At 40.7% G+C, this 25883-nt stretch overlaps 1 pseudogene; it reads left to right on the top strand.

Moving 5' to 3' along the window:
• The first annotated feature begins 1465 nt into the window (after window positions 1–1465).
• On the top strand, window positions 1466–21438 carry LOC138899767 (uncharacterized; annotated as a pseudogene).
• The last annotated feature ends 4445 nt before the right edge of the window (window positions 21439–25883 follow it).

Raw genomic sequence — 25883 nt, forward strand, 5'->3', positions numbered from 1 at the left:
TGTTATTATTATTATTATTATTATTATTATTATTATTATTATTATTATTATTATTATTATTATTATTATTATTATTATTATTATTATTATTATTATTATTATTATTATGTACAGGTTAATATAAGGGACCTACATTAGCCTCATCACTACTTCGTCGTGGTTAGGCTCGGAACTTGCTAGTACATGGGGTTGGTTGTACTGATACTACACTCTGCACTTCTTGTACAGACTTCGGAGTTGGTCCCAGCGGCGTACTGTAGATTTGCCTGGATACAACTACTAGTGGAGACTTGAGGTATAACTGTACAACGTTCGCAGTTCTGAAGTCCCCTTTTATCTTATCTCAGCTGTGTATTATATTTCAAACAACTTGAATTTTATTCTCACCTTTATTTGTAATATTCTAGATGCTCGTGCACTTGTGACTCCAGTTCTGGGATGGTATTTAGATATTGCGATTATTATGGAATATTCACTTTATTTCAGATTTTATTTCTGCATTTGTTTCTTTGTTATGCTGAAGATTGGGGTACGAATCTCTTTGGAGAATCAGTCTATGTTCAAGAAGTCACCAAATAGAGTGATTCCTGGGCAATCAGCTTCTTCCCGGCGAGGACAGACTATTTTTCGGTGTGTTCAGATTGCCGGCAAGTTTCGTAAAATCCGGCGACTTCCGAACAACTTTCAGGCGAGACACAGCAGGACTTACCAGTGCTCTTGAGCAGATCCGACACGCTTCAGGAAAACTTGCTCCAGGTTCTTTCGTTCTATATCTGGTACTCGTGGTATCGGTATTTTTATTGTATTTTTTCTGTCCGCGGAGTTGGTACCTCCCGTTCTCCAGTTTCCCTTTGTTGTGTGAGTTAAATTGCTGACATCTTACTTCGTACTAGTTTATTTACCATATTAGTGTGCCTGTTGTTGCAACTTGTATTCTTCTGGTTTGGTCTGTTGCCTTGTGTGATAGTGATTCCCCTTACTCTGTCGTAGGCAGAGTGGCTGTGGTCTGCGATGGTCGAGTGAGGTCATGTCCTCGGGGGGAACGGGGGGTGGGGCGGGAGGTAGGGCAGGGTTTAGGGGGTAGGGCGGGAGGCAAGGGAGGTAAAGGGAACAAGGGTGTCTGTAGGTTGAGAATTGGGTCATGGAACGTAGGTACATTGACGGGTAAATCTATAGAGTTGGTGAAGATCCTCCAGAAGAGGAGGGTCAATATAGCGTGTGTCCAGGAGACAAGGTGGGTAGGGTCGAGGGCGAGGGACGTGGACGGGTATAAACTTTGGTACTCAGGAGTCCAGAAAGGTAAGAATGGAGTAGGCATCTTGGTGGATAGGGAACTTAGAGAGTCGGTGGTTGAGATTAGACGAGTGAATGATAGATTGATGACTATTAAGTTGGTAGTTGGAGAGTGCACCCTAAACATCATTAGCGCCTATGCGCCGTATGTGGGCCTAGATAAGGAGGTTAAACGACACTTCTGGGAAGGGTTAGATGAGATTGTGCGTCAGGTTCCGCCTGCTGAGAAGCTATTCATAGGAGGGGATTTCAATGGGCATATTGGGTCGACCACAGGTGGTTATGGCGAGGTGCATGGAGGCTTTGGTTTTGGGGAGAGGAACGGAGGAGGTACATCGTTGTTGGACTTCTCTAAGGCTTTTGGGTTGGTGATTGCGAACTCTAGCTTTCAGAAGAGGGAGGGGCATTTGGTTACTTTTCAAAATGCAGTGGCGAAGACCCAGATTGACTATCTCCTCCTCAGGAGGTGTGATAGAGGGTTGTGCAAGGATTGCAAGGTGATTCCGGGTGAGATACTCGCGACACAGCATAGGTGCTTGGTGATGGACGTTGGTATTATGTTAAAGAGGAGGAAAAGGTCTACTCGAAGAAGACCGAGAATCAGGTGGGGAGCCTTAACTAAGGATAAAACCCAAGCGTTGGAGGGGCGGTTGTCGGCTATAGGAGCTTGGAGGAGCAGTGGTGATGCAAGCACTATGTGGTCAACGACAGCAGACTGTATTAGGAAGGTTGCGAGAGAGGTGTTAGGGGTATCGACGGGCGTCTTTGGTGGGCACAAAGGAGACTGGTGGTGGAATGAAGTGGTCCAAGGTAAAGTAGAAGCAAAGAAGGCGGCGTACCTGAAGTTAGTGGGGAGCATAGGCGAGGAGGAGAGGCGAGTGTGCATGGATAGGTATAAGGCATCTAGGAAGGAGGCTAAGCTGGCGGTCACAGAGGCTAAGACTGCGGCTTATGGTCGTATGTACGAGGAATTGGGGGAAAAAGGTGGGGAGAAGAAGTTATTCCGGCTGGCCAAGTTGAGAGAGAGGAAGGCTCGGGATTTGGACCAAGTGAGATGCATCAAGGACGAATATGGTAGATTATTGATGGAAGATGCCTAGATTAAGAAGAGATGGCAGACTTACTTTCATAAACTTCTGGATGAAGAAGGGGATCGAGATATTGTGCTAGGCGAATTGGAGCATTCCGAGAGTCACCGTGACTTAAGGTACTGCAGGCGTATCGAGGTTGAGGAGGTCGTAGGAGCTATGCGTAAGATGAGTAGGGGCAGAGCGACCGGGCCAGATGAGATTCCGGTGGAATTTTGGAAGTGTGTAGGGAGAGCAGGTTTATGGTTGACTAGGTTGTTTAATATTATTTTTAAGGGGAAAAGGATGCCGGATGAGTGGAGGTGGAGTATGGTGGTTCCATTGTATAAGAACAAAGGTGATATCCAGAGTTGTAACAATTATAGGGGTATCAAATTACTGAGTCATACCATGAAAGTGTGGGAGAGGGTGGTTGAAGCGAGGGTGAGGATAAAGGTGTCTGTATCCGACAACCAGTTCGGATTCATGCCGGGTCGTTCGACTACAGAAGCTATACACCTTGTTAGAAGGTTGGTGGAACTATACAGAGAGAAGAAGAAGGATCTGCACATGGTGTTTATTGACCTAGAGAAAGCATATGACAAGGTTCCTAGAGAAATTCTCTGGAGATGCCTGGAGGCAAAAGGTGTGTCGGTTCCCTACATTATGGCGATTAAGGACATGTATGATGGGGCTAAGACTCGAGTTAGGATAGTAGGAGGCGACTCTAAGCATTTTCCTGTTGTAATGGGGCTACACCAAGGTTCTGCGCTCAGTCCGTTCTTATTCGCCCTAGTGATGGACGCGTTAACACACCATATTCAAGGGGATATGCCATGGTGCATGCTATTCGCCGATGACATAGTTCTGATTGATGAGTCGCGAGCCGGTGTTAACGAGAGGCTGGAGGTTTGGAGACAGGCTCTTGAGTCTAAGGGTTTCAAGCTGAGCAGGACGAAGACAGAATACCTGGAGTGCAAGTTCAGCGCTGAGCCAGGGGAAGTGGGCGTGGATGTGAGGCTTGATTCGCAGGTGATCCCGAGTAGAGGCAGCTTCAAGTACCTTGCTTCAGTTATCCAGGGGGGAGGGGAGATCGACGAGGATGTCATACACCGTATTGGGGTAGGATGGATGAAGTGGAGGTTAGCATCTGGAGTCCTGTGTGACAAGAGAGTGCCACCGATACTCAAAGGTAAGTTTTATAAAGCGGTGGTTAGACCGGCCATGATGTATGGGGCTGAGTGTTGGCCTGTTAAGAACTCACATATCCAGAAGATGAAAGTAGCAGAGATGAGGATGTTGCGGTGGATGTGCGGGCACACTAAAATAGATAAGATTAGGAATGATGATATTCGGGAGAAGGTGCATGTGGCTCCCATTGATGACAAGATGCGGGAAGCGAGGCTTAGATGGTTCGGACATGTTCAGAGGAGAAGCTCAGATGCTCCGGTACGGAGGTGTGAGCAGCTGGTTACGGAGGGCACGAGAAGAGGTAGAGGGCGGCCTAAGAAGTATTTGGGAGAGGTGATCAGGCAGGATATGGCGAGGCTCCAGATTTCCGAGGACATGACACTTGATAGGAAGATGTGGAGGTCGACTATTAGGGTGGTAGGTTAGGAGGTAGTTGAGTCGTGCCTTACTTCGTAACATGGTAGGACTAGCCATGTAGGTTTTTTTTTTTTTTTTTTTTTTAAGATAACTAGTGGGAATGTTGTGGCTTACTATTTCTCTTTTAAGTACAGGTCCTATTTACTAGCTATCGCTTTTGCTTTACATCTTTCTTCTAGATTTCATGAGGTTCCTATTTTACTTATGATGTTGCGGTGATACTAATATTTACTAATATTGTCTCCCTTTACTTTGCATCTTTCTTCTGGATTTCATGGTGTTCCTATTTATCCTATGATTGTTGTTGTGATACTAATATTGTCTCCCTTTTTGTCCCTTTTGTCATTTTTCTTTAGCCGAGGGTCTTTCGGAAATAGCCTCTCTACTCCTTCGGGGTAGGGGTAAGGTCTGCGTACACACTACCCTCCCCAGACCCCATTAGTGGGATTTTACTGGGTTGTTGTTGTTGTTGTTGTTGTATTTGTTTCTTTGTTATTAATAAATTTAAAAATTATGTTAAAATGGCTAATTATATTCTTACATTGGCTTGCCTAGCAAGTGAAATGTTAAGCGCCATCACGGTCCCAAAGTTGGGAATTTCGGGTCGTGACAGCGCGCCGCAACGGATTGTATTTATTGTATTTGTTTGTGACTGTTGGAATTGCCTCGGTATTTTGAGATGAGTTTATGAAACTTGTTATTCTAGGCTCTCTGGTAGTTGGATTTCAAGTTCATTTTATGAGTTAACTGCTTTACTTCCATTTCCTGTCTTTCCTATCATTATTATTATTGCGTACAGGTTATTATAAGTTACCTGCCTTAGCCTCGTCACTACTTCGTCGAGGTTAGGCTCGACACTTACAGAGTACACGGGGTCGGTTGTTGTAACACTCTGTAAATCTGAATTAGTTATGGATGAATTAAATGAGTATTAATGTGACCTTTTAACATGTGAAGTCTTATCAGGATGAGTATTGGTGGAAACAAGTTTTTTGGAATCAAGACCGAGAGTGAGGTGCATAAAATTTGATAGACTCGACTAAGTTTATGGGAGGTCCGTCTTACTGGCTTAGATAGTGCAAGGCCATGAAAATTCACAGCCTTAGATAGTGCAAGGCCATGAAAACTCACGACCATAGACAATGCAACGCACTGTCCAGGGCATTAACCTTAGCGCCCCTGACAGTGCAAGGCACTGTAGTTTTGATGCCTCTGATGCCGCCTTGCACTGTTATTTTGGCGCCTTTGATGATGCCCCGTGCCGATGATGTTTATCCGAGCTACTTTTATTTTCTCCTCAATTTTTGGACGTGTTCACTTATTATAAAGCCCTATCTCGTCCCCCACACCCCAAACACGAAAACTTACTCTAGAAAGGGAAGCTCTCAAGAACCTAACTTCCCCAAGGTCCCTCCATCATCCAAGGTAAGTTCTAAAGATGATTGTAAGTTAATTTCAATTCTCCAACACCTTATTAATATGGGTAAATCCTTCAAATCATTAGATATTCGATTGAGATGCCATTATTGAGAAAAGAAACCCTAGAACTCGAATTCAAGAGGATTAAACTTCGAAAAGGTAATGCTTCTACTCCCTAATCAGTTATAACTATGAATTAATGAGTTTTTGGGAGAATAATAGATGGGTTTGATAAAGGGAATCAAATGAACTATGCTAGAGTTTTGCGTTGTTGACTTAAGATTATTATAATCATTTGCATGATTAGAAATGTTGTTAATTACAACTATTTGGGATTGTAGAATCACCTAAAAGTAGTAAAATGAGAATTGGGGTGAAGAAAACAACATTAATGAGGGCTACGAGACTTTACGCCCAAAATGTGTTTGATAAAATTCCAAAGTTACCAAAACATGAGCCTTAACACTAATTTTGGTTCCTCTTGATATACATTTCCATAGAATATTGTGAAAGAGACGACAAACGTTATGATACTCATAAAAAGGGCCAGAGTTAAGGTATGTGAGGCTAACTCTCTTTATGTTTGAGAATGTTTATGGTTCTCCCTACGTCCCATTCTTTATGATTGTTACGAGTTTTCTCAGAAAGTAATTATGCTTTAGTTCCATCAATAGTTGTAGAACTTCTATTCTCTAGATGGAATAGTTTCATAATTGTTCAATATCCTATGAGTTTCACTTATGACAAATTAATTTATTATGAACACATGTCTCAGTCTAGTCCTATTCAGCATTCCAGTATCATGTGACTTAGTATGGTTCAGTATTTTAGTATCATGTATTTCAGTATGATTCCTAGTTCCTAATTCTAAACTCCTGAATGTTGAACACCTGTATTTGGACATGCGGCCGCAGTTTATGCTTTATGCATTTTGGGTCTGAGGCCACAGTTATATATACGTATACTTGGGCCCGAGGCCGCAGTTTGTGCATATATATATATAGGGCTTGTGGCCGCAGTTTATTTATTCAGATAAACAGGTGGTTCATCATTCATAAGAGGGAGTATTCATAACCTTACTTCCTATGTTTAGTTCAGTTATCAATTACCATTTATCAGTTTTAGTTTTAGTATTTACAGTTCCTTCTTTCAGTTATTTTACATACCAGTGCAATTCAAATGTGCTGACATACCTTTTTGCCCGGGGTCTGCATCTCGTGATGCAGGTAACGATTTACAGGTTGACGATTCTGCTTGCTAGGACATCTTGTATCAGCTATTGGTGAGCTCCACTCTTTCGGGACATTATCCTTTTTTCCAGTCTTTATAATATTTTAGTTAGTAAGGTATGTCGGGAACCTTTTCCCGATAAACAATTAGCATTTCAGTATTCTTAGAGGCTTCATAGACTATAGTCCAGCCAGTCAGATGTTAGTAGTCTTTTATGTGTTAGCCTTGTCGGCTACTCATTTACACTTGCAGATTTTTCAGTACTTTGAGTATTTATGATATTTCAGTCAGACTCTTTAGTATATCATCATGTTGTATATTTATATCTAGCTTACAGTTATACCATATGTTATCCAGCCATCCAGTTGGTTTGCTTGGTCACATGCAGTTAGGCACCGAGTGTCTTGTTATGCCCATGCCATGATTCGGGGCATGACAGTTGTACTCATACTACACTCTACACTTATTGTGCAGATACCAGAGTTTGTCCTAGCAGCGCTGAGTGAGATTGCTCGGATCTAGCTATCAATGGAGACTCGAGGTATAGATGCACGACGTCCGCAGCCCTGAAGTCCCCTTCCTTGTCATTCTAGTTGTTTACTTTGATTCAGACAATTATGTTTTTATCTGTAGTAGTCTAGACGCTCATGTCTTTGTGACACCAGTTTCTGGGATTGTATCTGGATTACATTATTTATTAGTTTATTCGCTCTATTTCAGACTATTCAGTTTTATTGTTATCATTTGATTTGAATTGTTAAAAATGGTTAATAAATGTAGCTAACATTGGCTTGCCTAGTAAGTGAAATGTTGGGCGTCATCACGGTCCCGAGGGTGAAAATTCCGGGTCGTGATAATTTACTGTATTTTCTATTTACTTCGCATCTAATCTTAGTCGACTAATTGACAAACCAGTCAACTACTTAGTGACAAAAAGAAAGGATAACAATTCACCCCCTCCCCCTCCCCTCTTGTACTTTTAATACATATTGCATAGTTTTCAAAACAAAAATGTAAGCGTCCATCGTGTGATTTGCTGCCGTTTGTTGAGTTCACTGAAGTTCTATAATTTCTATTATCAGTATTACATAATAGTATTCCTTTCTATCTTGAGAGAAATTAATCTAAAACCGTAGGCAATGTGAGGGGATTAAATTCCTTAAAAAAACATAGTGTTCTATTGGGTTTGGAACTTTTTTCTTACTGTTGTCTTTTCACATTTTTATTTTGAACCCAGGATTAACATATTCTACATGAGCTGATCTCCACCCCCTACCGTTCTATTGGGTTTGGAACTTTTTTCTTACTGTTGTCTTTTCACATTTTTATTTTGAACCCAGGATTAACATATTCTACATGAGCTGATCTCCACCCCCCCCCCCCCCCCCACGCACACACACACAAAACAAATTTTAAGAGGAAGGAAAACAAAAATGAATAGGATGGGGTGCGGCTTGCGTATTGAACATTTAGCGTATTTTGCTTGGTCCATATTCAAGTTAGCGTATTTTGCTTGTTGATCCATAGCCTCTGTGATATTAATTATACTCTTTACCAGGGAAGATAAACTCAGTTTAAGCTAGTAAAATAGGTACTACACGCTTTCTTATAATTAATAGAAGTACAACTCCAAAAGAGATATGTCTTGCATCAATATCGACAATACATTACAGACTTCACAAGTTAATCTAAAAATGAAAATGAGTTCTGAATCCTCAAAAACCTTTATAAATAGGTCATGTGCAAGACACGATGTCACTTTTCGGTTCAAAATGGAAAATTAATTAGAGGATGTCTCATTTTTACACCTTTCTTTTCATAAAGTTATGATATATTGTGTGCAAATTACAACTGATAAAAACAGACAAGGCATGAAACCTATAAATTAAGCAATAAGAATGCAAATATATAAAGTTGGACTAAAGTCACGAAGTTAGGTACTGAAAATACAATTTTACTTTACCTATATGAGTACAACATTTTTGACACTGAAAGAGAGTACGCAGCCTGTGTAATATTATTTGAGTGTCAAAAATATTGACCCAGTCTATTTTAACCTGTACAAAATCAGCCCAAACCATCAGTTTGATATCCTTGTACACAGCTAAACATGTTACAATTCATATAACATTGCAAGTGCAAGGAGGACTACATTTCCCTCTACATTCGTATATCTATGTAAGTAGCTAGAAATTTGCGAATGCATATACTTTAATATAATAATTAGTTCTAAGACAAAAGAAGACAAAATGAAGAAAGCAATATAATACTGCATTTCTTTTCCCAAGTTTGAATCTATAGTTTGGATGCCTACAAGTCTACAACTACGGTATAAATGAACATAAATAAAGATAAACGAGGGATAACAGTTATAAACAACCCAAGTAAATAATCACGATTGTTTGCATCTAATATAGATAATATATAATCACATATTTTAATCAAACGTCAAATCGATACTTATCACTTGAAGCGTGATCGCGATTACAAAAAACCTCTAAGCATGAGCAAAAACCATCCACAAAATCATCCTTGAGCTCCACAATTTTCTGCTATGTTACCCAAATAATACTAGGAATTTTAAAAATCATGTGGGCAAATGTTTTCCATAGAAAACGTATAGTAAAAATGTAGCCTCCTTAATGAATAAGACCCATTATATAGCAATGGGTTTTATGGTTTAAAATCTTTTCCCAAACACGTTGGGTTTTTAATTTTCACCAAAAAATATGATTCCCTTTAATTCCTAATTATTCAGGAACAACAGGGATCACATAATTTAATTAACGAGACTTCCTATTATTGACTTAATTCAAAATATCCGAATTAATACTATCATAATAAATTACGAATTATTCCACTATAAATTTACAATGGCACTCCTCGGTTCAATTTAAAAATTCTTTCATTAAACCTTATTTAGCTTTCCCTGTTAAGATTCAGATATACTAATCAAATCAATTAAATTACTGATAATTTAAATCATTAGTTATTTCCTTAGACATTTGCTTAACTTATTTCATGAGACATATACAAAATCTGTAATGACCCGACCAGCCGTTTTGAGCTCTAGCGCATCGTTCAGCGGTTTGAGTCCTCGAGTAATTTTGCTTCATGTTTTATGACTTGTACGCGTAGTCAGAATTGAATTTCGGGAAGTTCGGATGGAAAATTCTCAATTTGAAAGCTTTAAGTTGGAAGAGTTGACCAAGATTTCACTTTTGAGTAAACAACCTCAGAATCAGGATTTGAAGATTCCAATAGGTTTGTATGATAATTTTGAACTTGGGCGTATGTTCCGGTTGAGTATAGGATGCTTCGGGAGTATTTCAACGCTTATTGTGGAAAGTTGGCATTTTGAAGGTTTTAGAAATTTTTAAATTTTATTTGAAGTGGACTTTGATGTTATTGATATCCGTTTGGGATTCCGAGCCTTGGAATAGGTTCGTATTGTGGTTTATGACTTGTACATAAGGTTTGGTGCCATTCCGAAATATTTAAGTATGATTCAGACACGTTCGTCGAAATTTGAGTATTTGAAAGTTAAAATAATGATTTTGATCATCGATTTATAATTTTGATGTTATTCGTGGCGTTTTGAGCTTTTAGATAAGTTCAAATAAAGTATTGGGACTTGTAGGTGTGATTGAACGGGATCCCGGGGGCCTCAAGTGAGTTTCGGGGTGTTTTCAGATCATTTCTCTATGTTTTGCTGTTGATGTTGTTAGTTCTGGTGTTGTTCATCGCGAACACATAGGGTTTCTCGCATTCTCAAAGAAGGATTTGAGCAGAAGGATTTTTGTTCATCGAGTTCGTGATTGGGACACGTGTTCGCAAAGGTGTGGGCGGATGAGCATCGCGTTCACGTCAGGCTATCGCATTCGCGTAGGGGAAAAGGCTAGACTTGGAAGCTTGGCTTTTGCGTTCGCGGTGGAGTGGTCGCGTTCGCAAAGAGATGGCCTGGTGAGGCATCGCATTCACGTCCCCTAGATTTGGTGTAGGAGGTTTCTCTTCGGGAATGCGAGGGTAAGGCCACGTTCGCGAAGAAGGTCGGGCTGGGCAGTGTTGTTTTACATCAGAGGCTTGGCTCATTTTCACTTCATTATCTTTCATGGGAGCCAGATTGGGTGATTTTGAAGGAGCTTTTTTGTCATCCATCACTAGGTAAGTGACTTCTACACATTGTGAGTTAAATACATGAACTACACATGAATTATACATGGATGTGAACATGCAAATTGGGGAAAATTATGGAGATTTTGAAGAAACCCTAGAAATTATATTTTTGGATTTTGATCACGAAATAAGACATGGAATTAAGAATAAATGATATATTTGAGTTGGTGGTGTTACGAGTAATGTTTATTTTCGAAACGTTTCGGAATCTAGGCATGTGAGCTTGAGGATTGACTTTGTTGACTTTTCGAGCGGAGTTGGGGATTGCTATAAATTGTTAAATTATAAGCATTGGAGTATATTTTGATTGATTCGCATGTTGTTTGACTAATTTCGGATTGATGGGCATCGGTTTGAGGTGTTAGAGAAGCGCTTGAGCCGTTTATGGAACTCCGGAGCTAGGTAAGTCTCTTGTCTAACCTTGTGAGGGGGAAACTACCCCCTAGGTGATATATTTGATATGTGCTACTTGTTGTGGGGGCTAAGTACGTACGAGGTGACGAGAGTCCGTACGTAGCTAGATTCATGTTTATGCCCAGGTAGACCTAGGACTTTACCATGCAATAACTTGTATTACTTGAATTTAATTGTTAGCTTAATTCTTTGAAGACTATAAGTAAAAGCTGATAAAGATCATGTTAGGTCGAATCTCAATTCCGTAAGCTATTTGGCAGGATAATCGATTGATGATAAATATCATGTTTACGTTATGTCTCTGACCCTGTATAGTAAATATGTGATTCGTAAATCGATAAGTTCCTTCTCTTTCTGGGGATCGGGCCGAACGCCTCGGTAGTATATGTATATATGAGATGCTTCCATGGAACGGGTCGTACCATCCCGGTAGTGTATGTACACTACTATGTGGATTGGGCCGAACGACCTCGGTATAATTCGCGCGTAATATCGCTTGGAGTCCGAATACCCACGAGACTACGCTCTTAATTAAACATGGAAATTATGTAATATCCTCTTTATGACATGAGATCGGATATCTAATTAATGGTTCTTATTTGTTGAGGTGGCATGTGGCACTTGGGGATATTTAAACTGATAATATTTGTTAACGGATTTCGTTATCTACAAATCCTTATACTATTGATCCTGTTGTATTTCATGCCTGCTTATGATTCCTGCATTTTATTTATTGGACTACTAGTAAGTATCGATGTCGACCCCTCGTTACTACTTCTCAGGGGTTAGGCTAGATACTTACTGGGTATACATTGATTTACGTACTCACGCTACACTTCTGCACTGAACGTGCAAGATCTGACAGGTTCATTTGGTGGTCATCCTGGCGTGTGGGTGAAACTACTGAGGGGACTTTATGGTGAGTTTCTTTTTATGCTACGCACTGCAACCCTCAAAGTCTCCATCTTATATATTTACATTATCCTGTCTATTTTTTATTCCAGACATATGTTGTATTATTATTTCACTCTTTAGCAGATGCTCATTCACTTGTGACACCGGGTTTTGGGATATTTTAGTTGATATTTTTATGGGATTGCACAACATTGTCACCTTTCATCTTTATATATTACTAATTGTGTATGTATCCATGATTTTAAATGCATAAATTTATTTATTTAATAAAATTCATGATTTCAAAATTAATAAAATGAATAATTAAGTTTGTAGTTCAACCCTAACGGCGACGTTGGATGCCATCACGACCTATAGTGGATTTTGGGTCATGACAACTTGGTATCAGAGCTCTAGGTTTACTTGGGTCACACGAGTCATGAGCGAGTTTAGTAGAGTTTTGCGGATTGGTACTGAGACATGTGTACTTATCTTCATGAGGCTACAGGGCTGTTAGGAGCACTTCCCTTCTTGTTTCCTCATCGTGCGGTTTGATTCCATTGAAACTTATGCCTTCATTTCCTTCCTACTCATTCTTATACGATGTTGAGCGCTCATTATCAATTGGGCATCAAGGAGTTGTAGTGGTACTGCATACGTGGTGCATGATGTTTCTCCCTGCATATTCGAGCGAACTATTATCGTCGTCTTGTGGTAAGGTGATTATTTATGCATCGCGGCAGTGAGCGGCTCAAAAGGAGAATTACTCAGTTCATGGTTTAGAGGTTCCGCATTTAATTCCAGTGGAGGAAAGGCAATTGAACTATGGATGTTCATGCCTTAGTTGATGGAGTAGCACGACTTGATATTTTCGAACGTGGTGGAATTCTCATTGTGGTGTGGTGTCATCGTCCTTGTTGAAATGCATTAAGGCTCATTGGTGTTATGGTATCCTTTGATTTATCTTCGGGGCAGGATGTTATGGAATGGTGCCTAAGCATCGATTATTAGAGATGGCGGTGTATGGTAGCTTCAGAGCCGAATCGGTGTTTCTAATGTTGAGGGCTCGAGAGAGATGATATTTATGGAGGCTCAGAGTTGGTGGCAATTTATCCGTTTTGGGTGCTACAAAGATGGATTATGATTTGAGGCAGTATTTTGGCAGCGAAGGAGGAGGAAGGACATGGTGGGAGGTGTCTCACGATGGTTGAATTGCTAGAAGGTCCAGTATGAACAACATAGGCCGAGTAGTTTCTTAAGGAGATGGTTCAAGGGAAGTGGGAGTGGCAGAGTATCATATGGATTCTGTGGTGGGATAGCCACATGCTTTGAGAAAGTTTAGAGAGATTTGGGGAGACAATGACTAAGTCTATGAATTGCATTTGGGATGGTGGCTACTGTACTGAAGAAGTTTGAATATGACAGAAATGAGTTTGCTTGGAACGAAGAGGGGTGTGAAAGCCTGATTATCATTTGGGATACAACATGACTTCGAGTTTAGGAATGTATAGTTGGAACTTTGGTTGATGCTAATGGGGAATGAACGGACTCTTATATCCGGTGGACGAGCATGGGCTCGGGAAGGTTTACAGATTTCGTGGTAGTTGTAACCAGAGCAATGTCGTTGGAAGATGTCGATGTGGAATTACACAGGTGGGCTATCTCCTGTAAGCAGGTTAGCGGTTGCGTGATTTAGAAGAACTTCCTACGAAGAGTTCTACTTTCTACCCAGCGGGAGGCATATATTGCGATGTGAGCTTAGATATCTTGAAGCAGATGGTACGACTGTCAGGAGGTCGAATGTGTGATTGTGGCTGATAATTCGGAATTTTTTGAATGAAAATCTTAACAAAAGATTGCATGAAATTTGGCGAGTAGCAGTGCGAGATCATTGTAACTGAGGAGGAGGAGTTATTGCGAGTTCTGGATTAATGTGATTGTAGCCTAAAGCTAAATAAGGGAGCCCACCGTCTACGATTGGGTAGCGTGGTTGTGTGGCTTGGCAGTATCGGGTTATGGGTAGAGTTATAGATTAGTTATGACTAAGGTGAGGAAACATCGAGGGTATTACATGTAAGGAATTTGATGTATATGTGCTACATTTAACATTATCTATTCGCGTGCAGATGTTGGGATGACTCAGAGTTTATGCTTCTTGTGAATGTGATGTACAAAGAAAGCAATTCATCCGGTTACTTCTTTGGGAGTGTTCATGTGCTAGTGGAGCACTAGAGTTAGTTATATTCGGGACCAGGTCAGAGTGGGTGACTCTCAACAATGGTTCTAGTAGGTTCAAGTATTAAAGTGCATGGGGAGGGTATGAGATGGCTGATGGGTATTGAGACGATGTGGTCTCGTGATTTGGGGTCACTCGGGATAAGTTTTGTTTGGGGTCCGTTATTTGAATAGAACTATTATTTCAAACGCAAGTCAATAGTAAATTGAAAGAAGTTGAGTCAGTTAGTAATGGTCTGAATCATCATGGTCGTGGAAATGATCAGTTCCTTCGGCGTGTTAAGGTATGCAGGTGATTCGTGGTTGTACGTGCGGGCTTGACAACCACTGTAATTTGATTGATTTGGAGGTATTTGATTCTGATGGCCTTGTTATGTGTAAATGGATCCTGGAAGAGTTATGGCGGTTTAGACTACGACTTGGAGGTTTGCATTTTCTGCGGTTATGGGAATTCTGTTGTATGTTGCAATTGTTCTTCTGAAATGTGTTGAGTGAAAGGGTTCTAGCTGATGAAGTATTTATTCTATTTGTGGTCCAGAGGTTATGATGAAATTCTTGTACTTGGAAGTCGGGGATGAAGGTTGGGGTTCGATGTTGATAAGAATTTCATAAGCTCGGATGAGTGAGGGAGGATTTAAGATGTTCAGAGTACAATGGCACTATTTTCGAGCAGCCTGAGGGTGGTCAGTTTTGTGGTAAAAATATTGGGTATTGAAATGCGGATGCTTGACTAATGTTATAGAAATAGCATGGTCAATAGCCATTGATGTTCAGATTTTACTACCTGGTACGAAAGGTTGTGGGAGTATGTCCATCAGGGAGATGGTATAAGCGTGATGTGTTAGTCATTTGATTGTTAGAGATTGAAATAAGGTATGAAGATTTTGGTACTGCCGCCAACGGGAGAGGTTATGACCGAGATGTGCTCTATTCCTTTGGTTGTGGATTGTGGAAGTTGTTCCCGATTTGACGGTTGATCGTATGTGTCATGTAGAGGGTCATTGTGGATCTTTGGATGGTCATTGACCTATTTTGGGATGATCAAAATCGACTTTGAGGTATGTGGGTAGGCCTTATGTGAATGTATATTTTATACCATATCAGATATGCTTATTCAACATAGCATTGCTTATGGATGAGTGTTCGGGCGTGGATGATGATATTCCTGACTTAGTCTATTTTTGGTGCTACTCTTTTATGCCACGTGGGTTGTGAGACGGCTTAATTATTCACACGTGTGTTGTGTTCCTATGTAGCTTGTGGTGTTATATGAGCGAGATGGTTCTCAAGATGCAGGTTGTTTATTGCACCTTAGTCGAGCTCGAGTTTTGTAGAGCATGGTGCTATCCGTCTCCCCAGGGTTGTATTTATGCACTTGGCATGCTTGTGGTTGATATTCCGCCATTTCGTGGGTTTGAGCATTATGGTTTGGTGGGTATTTTTCCTATTGATTATTATCCATGGATCGGGTGGCACGCCGCCACGGGTATCATGTTTGGATCGGGTTTCACGCCGCAACGGTATCATGTGTGGATCGGGTTGCATGCCACAACGGTATCATGTGTGGAGTAGGTTGCACGCCGCAACAGTGAGATATTGAGTACGGTTCCTTATACTTATTTTGTGTGCCTTGTTTCTCATCTCTGAGATAGGTTCATAGCATATGTTCAGCTGTTTTATTCGTTACGTGGATTGGGTATCAGAGTTCATTCTTCCTTATGGGTCATATTCGAGTTGTAGCTTGTTGGCACATTGATGGAGTCATATGAGATTTTAGACGGTGTTTGAGTTGGCTTATTGCCCGAAGAGCTTGTACTGGGTGAGATGAGGTTATTGGACCTGAGATCAGTGCGATCGAATTTATGTAAGGCATATTAAAGAGAAAATGTTACTATTCAGTTCAGAATGAGGTAATGGTTCTTGTCAAGCGGAGAGACTCCATGATTTATCGATTTGGCAGGCGGTTATCAGCATCTACGAGTCGCTTTCATCGTTGCGGTATCGTGAGGGTTGGATCAGGGCTTATTGGCATTATGAGGTGTACTATGGGCATCCGGTTATGAGGTGTACTATGGGCATACGAATTATGCGGTGCATTGTGTTAAGTTATACAAGTGATTTGTGGTTATACGTGCGGGCTTGACAACCACCGTAATTTGATTGATTTGGAGGTATTTGATTCTGATGGCCTTGTTATGTGTAAATAGATCCCGGAAGAGTTATGGCGGTTTAGACTACGACTCGTAAGTTTGCATATTCTGTGTTTATGGGAATTCGGTTGTGTGTTGCAATTGTTCTTCTGAAATGTGTTGAGTGAAATGGTTCTAACCGATGAAATGTACTAGCTATAGAGGTCGGAATTAAATAATTCCCATAATTAAGATAAACTAGTCTTATGTTACGCGCGTTACGCATGTACACTATCACAATGAATAAAAGACTTTTTAAAAAGTGCACATGTAATGTTAAATATTGTGTTTGAGTTATAAAATAAAATATATATTCCTGAAAATGATGAATATTGATCCTATGTTTATCACTCAATAAAAAAATAAACTAGTTCAATAGAAATTCTCAATCTTCAGTCAGTATATTCAATTGAGATTTATTCTAGTTATAATTTTATTTGATATAAAATAGATATAGATTAGTGCTTCGCACGTATCGTGTTAGTCATTATAAAATTTATATAAATGTCTTTATTTCTCATCTTTGTAATTTTAAAATTCATTAGGTAATTAAAGTATTTTTAGATACAATTTTTTTTATCTTAATCTAATAAATAGTAATGGTTAAATATATGTGTAATTTTAATTTGTCACTACATGTGAAATATTGTTATATAATCTAGTCGTTCAAAAATGAACAAACTCATTCTACATAAAACTTGAATATATAAACCTTTCTTTTAATGATTCTTGACGTACATAAAAAAAAAATAAACATAATACTGAATCTAGAAATCTTCTTAAAATTTTGTAATGACTTGGAAAGAACTTAAATTTACCGTGTAGATGAATCCTTGGCAAAAGTAATATGGATGTACTATAGGTATATTAAATAATTCAAATAAGAAAAAAAAATGTATATAAGATAAAATTTAATTGATTTTAAAGTCCGATATATTAGAAATTCCTACTTAGTTCAAATAGGAAATAATTTTAAAAGCAACATTTTAATTAATTTTAAAGTAATAAATATTATGAGAATAAATAAATTAATATTGTGTTATTTACAATATCAATTTTAAAGTACTAAATATTGTGTCATTTACAATTTTTTTTAACAGTGTTATTCGGACCAAATTTGTAATAGGTATCACTTAGTCCACGAGTAGATTTCTTCTAAAATAAAAATAAGAAAATCTTCTAGAAACGAAGCAAAACGGTAATCCCTAATTATCAAACAAAATAATCTAAAATAATGAAAGAAGAATTCCCAACTTGAATACATGTCAAAATGGAAAAGAAATATGATCGTTTAGCTAATGGTTTACCCGAAAAACGGATAGAGTTGAATTTATACGTGGTTCTAAGGATACGTGGTATAACTTGGTACAAATTGAAAAAATAAGTAGAAATATATCGAATATTGACTGTAAAAAAGAATGAATACAAACCAAATTTGAGTAAAGAATAATTGATAAATGAACAAGATGAATCAATGTCCAAAACCCAAAAAAGGATAATATTTACTATATGTGTGTAAATCTCAATAATCTCTGAAATGTAAGAGTGTATGAATGTATGAATGTCAATCTGTGAATAAATGAAAAATCCCCCCTCAATGAATGATAACCACTCTTAATATAGTGGAGGAATCCTACTTTAGATATAATTAAAAATACATATTGGGGATCCCATAATAAATTAATTAATTAGCTTTTCCTTAATTTCCGCCGAGATTCTCTCCCTAAATGCGGCTATAACGACTTTTTTGTCCCTTAACTCAATCTCGATCTTGGTCGGTCTCTGTATTGGTCTCGAGCTCGATATTGACTCGAGATCGATCGGTCTCGGGGTTTTGAGCTCGATATTGACTCGAACTCGGTATTGATCGGTCTCTGAATCTTGAGCTCGATAACACAACTTCACATCATAGCTCGATATTATAATGACGATCTTCGGTCTATCATGCTCCAATCTTGATTAAACACACGAATGGGAAACTCAGTTTTGACCGTATAAAGATAGTCCCCTCATTTCTCAAAAATAAGGTGGCGAGAAATGATGTGATTTTTCAACCTCTAACTAGATACATACTGACGTTTGCATCGAGCCCGATTGTGACATATGTAACAAATGTCCCGTCGGTCCAGTTACCAAGGTATTAAATGCGCGTCAGTCGATGGTCGGCCACTGCCAATTTTGAACCGTCACTTTGAAATCTATAAATAGCCCTCTTCTTCATCATTTTAAACCTTTACCTTCAAATCTTTTCATTCCAACCTTCACAGTTCTTCGCCTTTTCCAAAGTTCTCTATTTTCAGGTTTTTAAAAATTTCTTCGCTTGTTCTTCACTGAACACCAAAATATTTCAATTTCCTATCTTCTTTGTTCTTGAAAATTTAGATGGCCAAGATATCTAAAATCGTTCCTCAGAAAGAGGGTGCTTCCTCATCTCGGCCGGCCGGTGAGAAATTAGTGGTGGAGCCATGCCTTGAAGAACTCGTTCCCGGGGGATGTGTTATCGATTTCAATTTTAAGGTCAAGAAACCCTCATCGGTTGTTGGTCGATGTGAGCCGGTATCGAGATATATATGCTCGATACCCCAAAGCCTTCTTGATTTGGTGAAGAAAGATTGTGGTTGGGAAAATAAAGAGGTTGTGATATCGGCACCGGAGGAAGCGATCACTACCCACGTGGAAGGGCACTTGAGTGTTTACACTTATCCTTTCACGCTGGGTCCCCTCGATCCGGTCATCATCGACTTCTGCAAGAAGTACTAAGTGACCCTCGGCCAAATACACCCTTCTTTCTGGAGGATTGTAATACTGCTCTGTTTCTTTCTAAGCAAAATCGACGGGCTTACCTTCACCCTCGACCATCTCGTAAGATTATATAGTCCACATCTTTACCGAGGTGGGCTGATAAAGCTTCAACGCCGGGCCACCAAGGCGTTCACCTTGAGGATAGATGAAGACAAAGATCGGGGATGGATGAGCCGGTTCGTTCGAGTGAAGACCTCGGACCTAATCCCGGCTGAGAGTATGCCATTTCCCGAGAAATGGAATATGAACCGCAAGTGTGATTCCGTTTTTAGTTTTGTTGTTTTTACTTCTCCATATTTTCTTATCAGAGTTTTTCTTGACACAGCCATTGCTTCGATGCCGGGTGCGGTTCCCCATCTCAAGAATCAGGTCAGCAGCCTCATTTCGACGTCAACATATGCCGTGAGCGCATGGCGCGATTTGTCAAAGGGCCGGTGGGAGGCTCGTACTCATGGTAAACCTTTCAGGTGATGACTCTCAGAAAAGATGCGGTTATGAGACCCCCATCAGGTGATTGAGAAGCTTTACCTCCTATCTCAAAACTGGAGAAGGTGGTTAAGAGAAAAAGGGCCTCGGACTCTGAGGGTAAAAAACCCAAGAAGAGAGTGGCTCTTAAACCCAAGGTGAATACAATCCCTTTGACTATGGAGTCGGTCCTGAGTCTAAGGGATGAAGAAGAAGAAGAAGAAGAAGAAGAAGAAGAAAGTGATTCCTGGCTGGTGGCCCATACACGGGCTAGTACCGATACTCAAAATACTTCGGTATCAGTGGGAGTTGATACTGCTCCATCCAGGCTTGATGAGGTCGAGGAGGATACTTTGACCCAAGTTCCCAATCTAAGGGGGACCGAGGATGTTTTGCCTCCGGGGAAAGAGACCGTCAAAGAAGCTGTGGATGCCGGTGTGCGAATCGAGCTTGAGGCTCCCCAAGACGGAGGCGGCGCCCAAAAAGACTTACTCGGAGCTATAGAGATCGGGGATTCCCCCTCCTTCCCTTCATTTTCCCAGTCGATGATTCGTGACGCTCAAGATGTGGAGACTTATCACGGGGAGGGAGCCCATGGAGAGGAGGATCCTTTCCGTGGTTATTTTATCGGGGTAGAAGATCTCACCGGTCCGAGTGACTTGGAGGCTCCGAAGAATAGCTCGAGAGAGGTGGGAGCGCCTCGCCTTTTCAACGAAGCCCAACATGCCCTAAATCGGGTAAGTTCATATTTTCTTTGCCAATTTTCATACTTGTGTTTTTTCTTTCCCTGTGTAATCCCTTTTTCTGTATTCTTGTAGGCTTCTGCGCTTTATCACGAAGCGTTCCTCCGATCCCGAAGGGAGCTGAGCCGGTATGAAGCCGAAAAGCCGAAGTATCACCGAGGAGAAAGATGCTTTCAAGCTTCTTGGTGAGCAGATAGAAGGAGAAGCAAAGGGACTTCGGGCTGAGCTAGAAGCGGCTCGGAAAGAGCAAGCCGATTTGTCCGAGCAGGTAATAAGAATCTTTGAAATTAATGACATTGCCTCGGGCGTGATGGATAATAGTTCGGTTCTAAAGGTCCAACAAAAGTTCGACATGATCAGGCAACTTTGTGTTGAATTGGACGTAGTGAGGCCGAGGCCGAAGAGTGGAAAAAGAACATGGATCGCCTTGCCTCAGAAAAGGAGGTCGCCCGAGCTCAACTAGCATCGGCTGAGGCTTAACTCCAAAGCTTGAAAGAGAAAGTTGTGGTGCAAGCCAAGAAAATCGAGGAGTTCCAGTCTCGGTTGAGCTCAGCAAATTCTGATCGAGAGAGACTATCCACAGAACTTGCAGCGACCAAATCGGAGGTCGAGAAAACCATGGCCGATGCTGATGCAATGGTGGCCATTTATTGATCTGATGCCGAAGCTGCTCAGGTTCGAGCAAAGGAGGTTGCTGAAGCTGCTCAAGCTTGGGCAAACTGGGTTGCCGAGCATGCTAAATGCCAGTCTCGAAGGGAGACTCTCGAAGATATTCATGCTCGTTGCTTCGATCTTACAGCCGAGATTGAGAAAGCTAAGGAGCTTGAAGCTGAAACTAAAATGTTGGCTTTTCCCATAGCTCGAGGCCTCGAGGGTGAAGATGATGCTCCTAGAGAGGACTAAGTCCTTTAGTTTTTTTTTCGTGTTTTATTTTAAGACCGTTTTTATCTTTTGTGGAGAAACTTGATCAGGCCATGGTGCCCTTGTAAATGATTTTTGATACATATATATAAAACTTTCTTCCTTCTATACTTCTGAATCTTTCGCCTTTTTTGTTAATTTATACAAAGGTCAAAAGTGCCTTAGCATGGAATAATTATTTGAAGGTCCAATATTGAGAGAGTAAGGACCGATAGCAGGTACTGTACTCGACCGTTTCTTATAGGTGGTCCCCGAGTGAATGTTCTAACTCGAACTGAGATGGCTTTTAGACTTGATAAATAGATGTCAAATGAAATAATTTGTTCAAACTTGAAGCAGAGTAGCCTTTAAGCTTGATACGTAGTCCCCGATTCGGGGCAATAGTCTGAACTCGAATCAAGGTAGCACTTAGGCTTTACAGTTGAGTGAGAATGGTCTCCCGAACTCGAATTAAGGTAGCCCTTAGGCTTTGCAGTCGAGTGAGAATGATTTCTCGAACTCGAATTAAGGTAGCCCTTAGGCTTTACAGTCGAGTGAGAATGATTTTTCGAACTCAAATTAAAACAGACCTTAGGCTTTATGGTCGAGTGAGTGTTTGCTCGAACTCGAAATAAAAAATAGCCCTTAGGCTTTATGGTCGAGTGAGTGTTTGCTCGAACTCGAAGTAAAAACCAGCCCTTAGGCTTTATGGTCGAGTGAGTGTTTGCTCGAACTCGAAGTACAAAAATAGCCCTTAGGCTTTATGGTCGAGTGAGTGTTTGCTCGAACTCGAAGTAAGAAACAACCCTTAGGCTTTATGGTCGAGTGAATATTTGCTCTAACTCAAAGTAAGAAATAGCCCTTAGGCTTTATGGTCGAGTGAGTGTTTGCTCGAACTCGAAGTAAAAGACAGCCCTTAGGCTTTATGGTCGAGTGAGTGTTTGCTTGAACTCGAGTTAAAAACAGCCATTAGGATTTATGGTCGAGTGAGTGTTTGCTCGAACTCAAAGTAAAAAATAGCCCTTAGGATTTATGGTCGAGTGAGTGTTTGCTCGAACTCGAAGTAAAAACCAGCCCTTAGGCTTTATGGTCAAGTGAGTGTTTGCTCGAATTTGAAGTAAAAAATAGCTCTTAGGCTTTATAGTCGAGTGAGTGTTTGCTCGAACTCGAAGTAAAAAACAGCCCTTAGGCTTTATGGTCAAGTGAGTGTTTGCTCGAACTCGAAGTAAAAAACAGCCCTTAGGCTTTATGGTCGACTGAGTGTTTGCTCGAACTCGAAGTAAAAAGAAGCCCTTAGGCTTATGGTCGAGTGAGTTTGCTCGAACTCGAAGTAAAAGACAGCCCTTAGGCTTTATGTAATTCGATCTCATTGATTTTTTGGATGGCAGTCCCCGATTTATGGGGTAATCATTCGAACTCCGGTCATGGCTGGCCCTTAAGCCTATTTACATAATAGATCAAGAATATGAAGCAGAAGAACCTTTCTGAGATATGAGATATCGGTAAAGGAGAAATTTCTCTTTATATGTCATCATACATGTGTACATGTTTTGTGCCAGGGCTCGAGCAAACTATGCGGGCATGGTTCGTTTGACCATTTGGCCCTTACAAACTTTTCCTGTTGAGACCCTGTTGCCATGAAGTAGTTTCCTTGCATCGAACTTGATATATTTGAGGGCAATGCCCCCCAGTATTTGACGTTGGTTGTAAAGAGGCCTCGAATATTGTTGAATTTCTCTAAGTTAACACGATCAATGGTTGCCTCATTAAAAACCTAGCCGAAAAACCCATTTGGGACAAAACCGATCTAAGGGAAAAAGAGTGCAACGCGTGCTTTCAGACCTAAAGGCTTTGAGTTGAAGAATCCATTCATGTGTCTGGTCAAACACCAATAAAGATTAGTTTCGAAATACAAATGAACATGAGAGGGTCATACCTTGGCAGTAGTATCGCTTTAGGTGCGATTTTCCAATTGCTCGGTCGTTGTTTGCCGTTTATCATACCGAGCTTATAGGATCCTTTTTCGAAGATTTCGAGAACCTGATACGGTCCTTCCCAATTCGAACCCAGTTTCCCTTCATTCGGATTTCAGGTGTTGAGGGTGACCTTTCTTAGCACCAAGTCCCCGATTTTGAAATGTCAAAAATTGGTCCTTCGATTGTAGTACCTCTCGATTCGCTATTTTTGGACGGCCAATCAGACGAGAGCGACTTCTCATTTTTCGTCCAACACTTCTAGGCTCGTGTTCAGGGTCTCGTTATTTGACTCCTCTATTGCATATCGAAATCTGATGCTAGGTTCTCCGACCTCGGTCGGGATCAGGGCTTCGGCGCCATAAACCAACGAGAATGGTGTTGCTATGGTACTAGATTTTGATATTGTGCGATATGCCCATAGGACCTCGGGTAGTATTTCTCTCCATTTTCCTTTAGCGTCGGTCAATCTCTTCTTAAGATTTTGGATGATGGTTTTGTTGGTTGATTCGGCTTGTCCGTTCTCACTGGGATGATACGGTGTTGATAGGATCCTTTTGATTTTGTGATCCTCGAGAAATTTAGTTACTTTGCTGTCGATAAATTATTTTTTATTATCACATACGATCTCGGATGGCATCCCGAATCGACATATGATGTGGTCCCAAATGAAGTCTATCACTTCTTTTTCTCTGACTTTCTCGAAAGCCTGTGCTTCAACCCATTTAGAGAAATAATCAGTCATAAACAAAATAAACTGAACCTTACCTGGGGCCGATGGGAGGGGGCCAATGATGTCCATTCCCCATTTCATGAAAGGCCTTGGAGATAGGACCGAGTGGAGTAGCTCCCCGGGTTGATGAATCATGGGTGCATGTCTTTGGTATTTGTCGCATTTTCGAACGAACTCCCTTGCATCCTTGCCCATATCGGTCCAATAATATCCTGCTCTAATTTCTTTGTGGACCAGCAAATCGGCACCATAATGGTTTTCATAAGTGCCCTCGTGAATTTCCCGTAATATGTAATGGGTATCTCCTGGTCCCAAACATATTGCTAATGGTCTATCGAACGTCCTTCTATACAATGTTCTGTCTTCGAACAGGGTGAACCGGTGTCGCCTTTACGCGCAAAGCTCTCGATTCCTTTGGATCTGATGAAAGCTTCCCGTTCTTGAAGTACTCTATATATTTATTTCTCCAATCCCAGGTTAAACTTGTGGAGTTTATCTCGGTGTGACCTTCTTCGATTACCGATCTCATGAGTTGTACGACAGTCCCCGAGTTGAGTTCGTCATCTTCGACTAATGAACCTAAGTTGCAAGAGCATTGGCCTCGCTGTTCTGTTCTCGGGGTACATGTTGCAAGGTCCATTCCTTAAATCGATGTAGAGTCACCTGTAGTTTATCCAAGTACCTCTGCATTCGATCTTCTCGGACTTCGAAAGTCCCGTTAACTTGGTTTACCACAAGGAGGGAATCACACTTAACCTCCACGACTTCCTATCCCAACCTCCTAGCTAGTTCGAAACCTGCAATCATGACCTCATACTGGGCATCATTGTTAGTCAATTTTGTAGTTCTGATAGACTGTCTAATTACATCACCTGTGGGTGATTTTAGTGCAATGCCTAGTCCGGACCCTTTCGCATTCGAGGCACCGTCCGTAAATAGGGTCCAGACTCCTGAAGAGGTACGCGATTTTATCACTAGCTCTTTTTCAATCTCGGGTACGAAGGCCGGCGAAAAGTCAGCCATGAAGTCCGCCAAGATTTGGGATTTGATAGCGGTTCGGGGTCGTTACTCAATATCGTACCCGCCGATTTCTATGCCCCATTTGGCCAATCGACCCGATAGCTCAGGTTTGTACAAAATGTTTCGAAAAGGATAAGTTGTTACAACATGTATCGGATGACACTGGAAATATGGTTTTAGTTTCCTTGAGGCGCTTATCAAAGCAAGCGCTAATTTTTCTAAGTGTGGATATCTAGTTTCGGCCTCGCCTAAAGTTCGACTAACATAATAAACAGAAAATTGCGTACCTCGTTCTTCTCGAACCAGAACTCCACTTACCGCTATCTCTGAGACAACTATGTATAGGTAAAGTTGTTCGTCCACTTTTGGGGTATGAAGTAACGACGGGCTCGATAAATACCGCTTTAGTTCTTCCAAAGCATGCTGGCATTCCGGAGTCCATGCAAAGTTTCTTTTCTTCTTAAGCAGTGAGAAACATTGGTGGCTCCTATCTGAGGATCTCGAAATAAATCGTCCTAGGGAGGCTATCCGCCCTGTTAACCTCTGCATGGCCTTTACATTATCTACTACCGTGATTTCCTCGATAGCTTTGATTTTATCGGGGTTGATCTCGATTCCTCGATTAGACACCATGAAACCGAGAAACTTGCCCGAGCCAACCCCGACTGCATATTTTTCGGGGTTGAGTTTCATATTGTACTCCTTCAGTACATCAAAAGTTT

The sequence above is a fragment of the Nicotiana tomentosiformis genome, chromosome 10, assembly GCF_000390325.3.
Source record: "Nicotiana tomentosiformis chromosome 10, ASM39032v3, whole genome shotgun sequence".
Taxonomy (NCBI): Eukaryota; Viridiplantae; Streptophyta; class Magnoliopsida; order Solanales; family Solanaceae; genus Nicotiana; species Nicotiana tomentosiformis.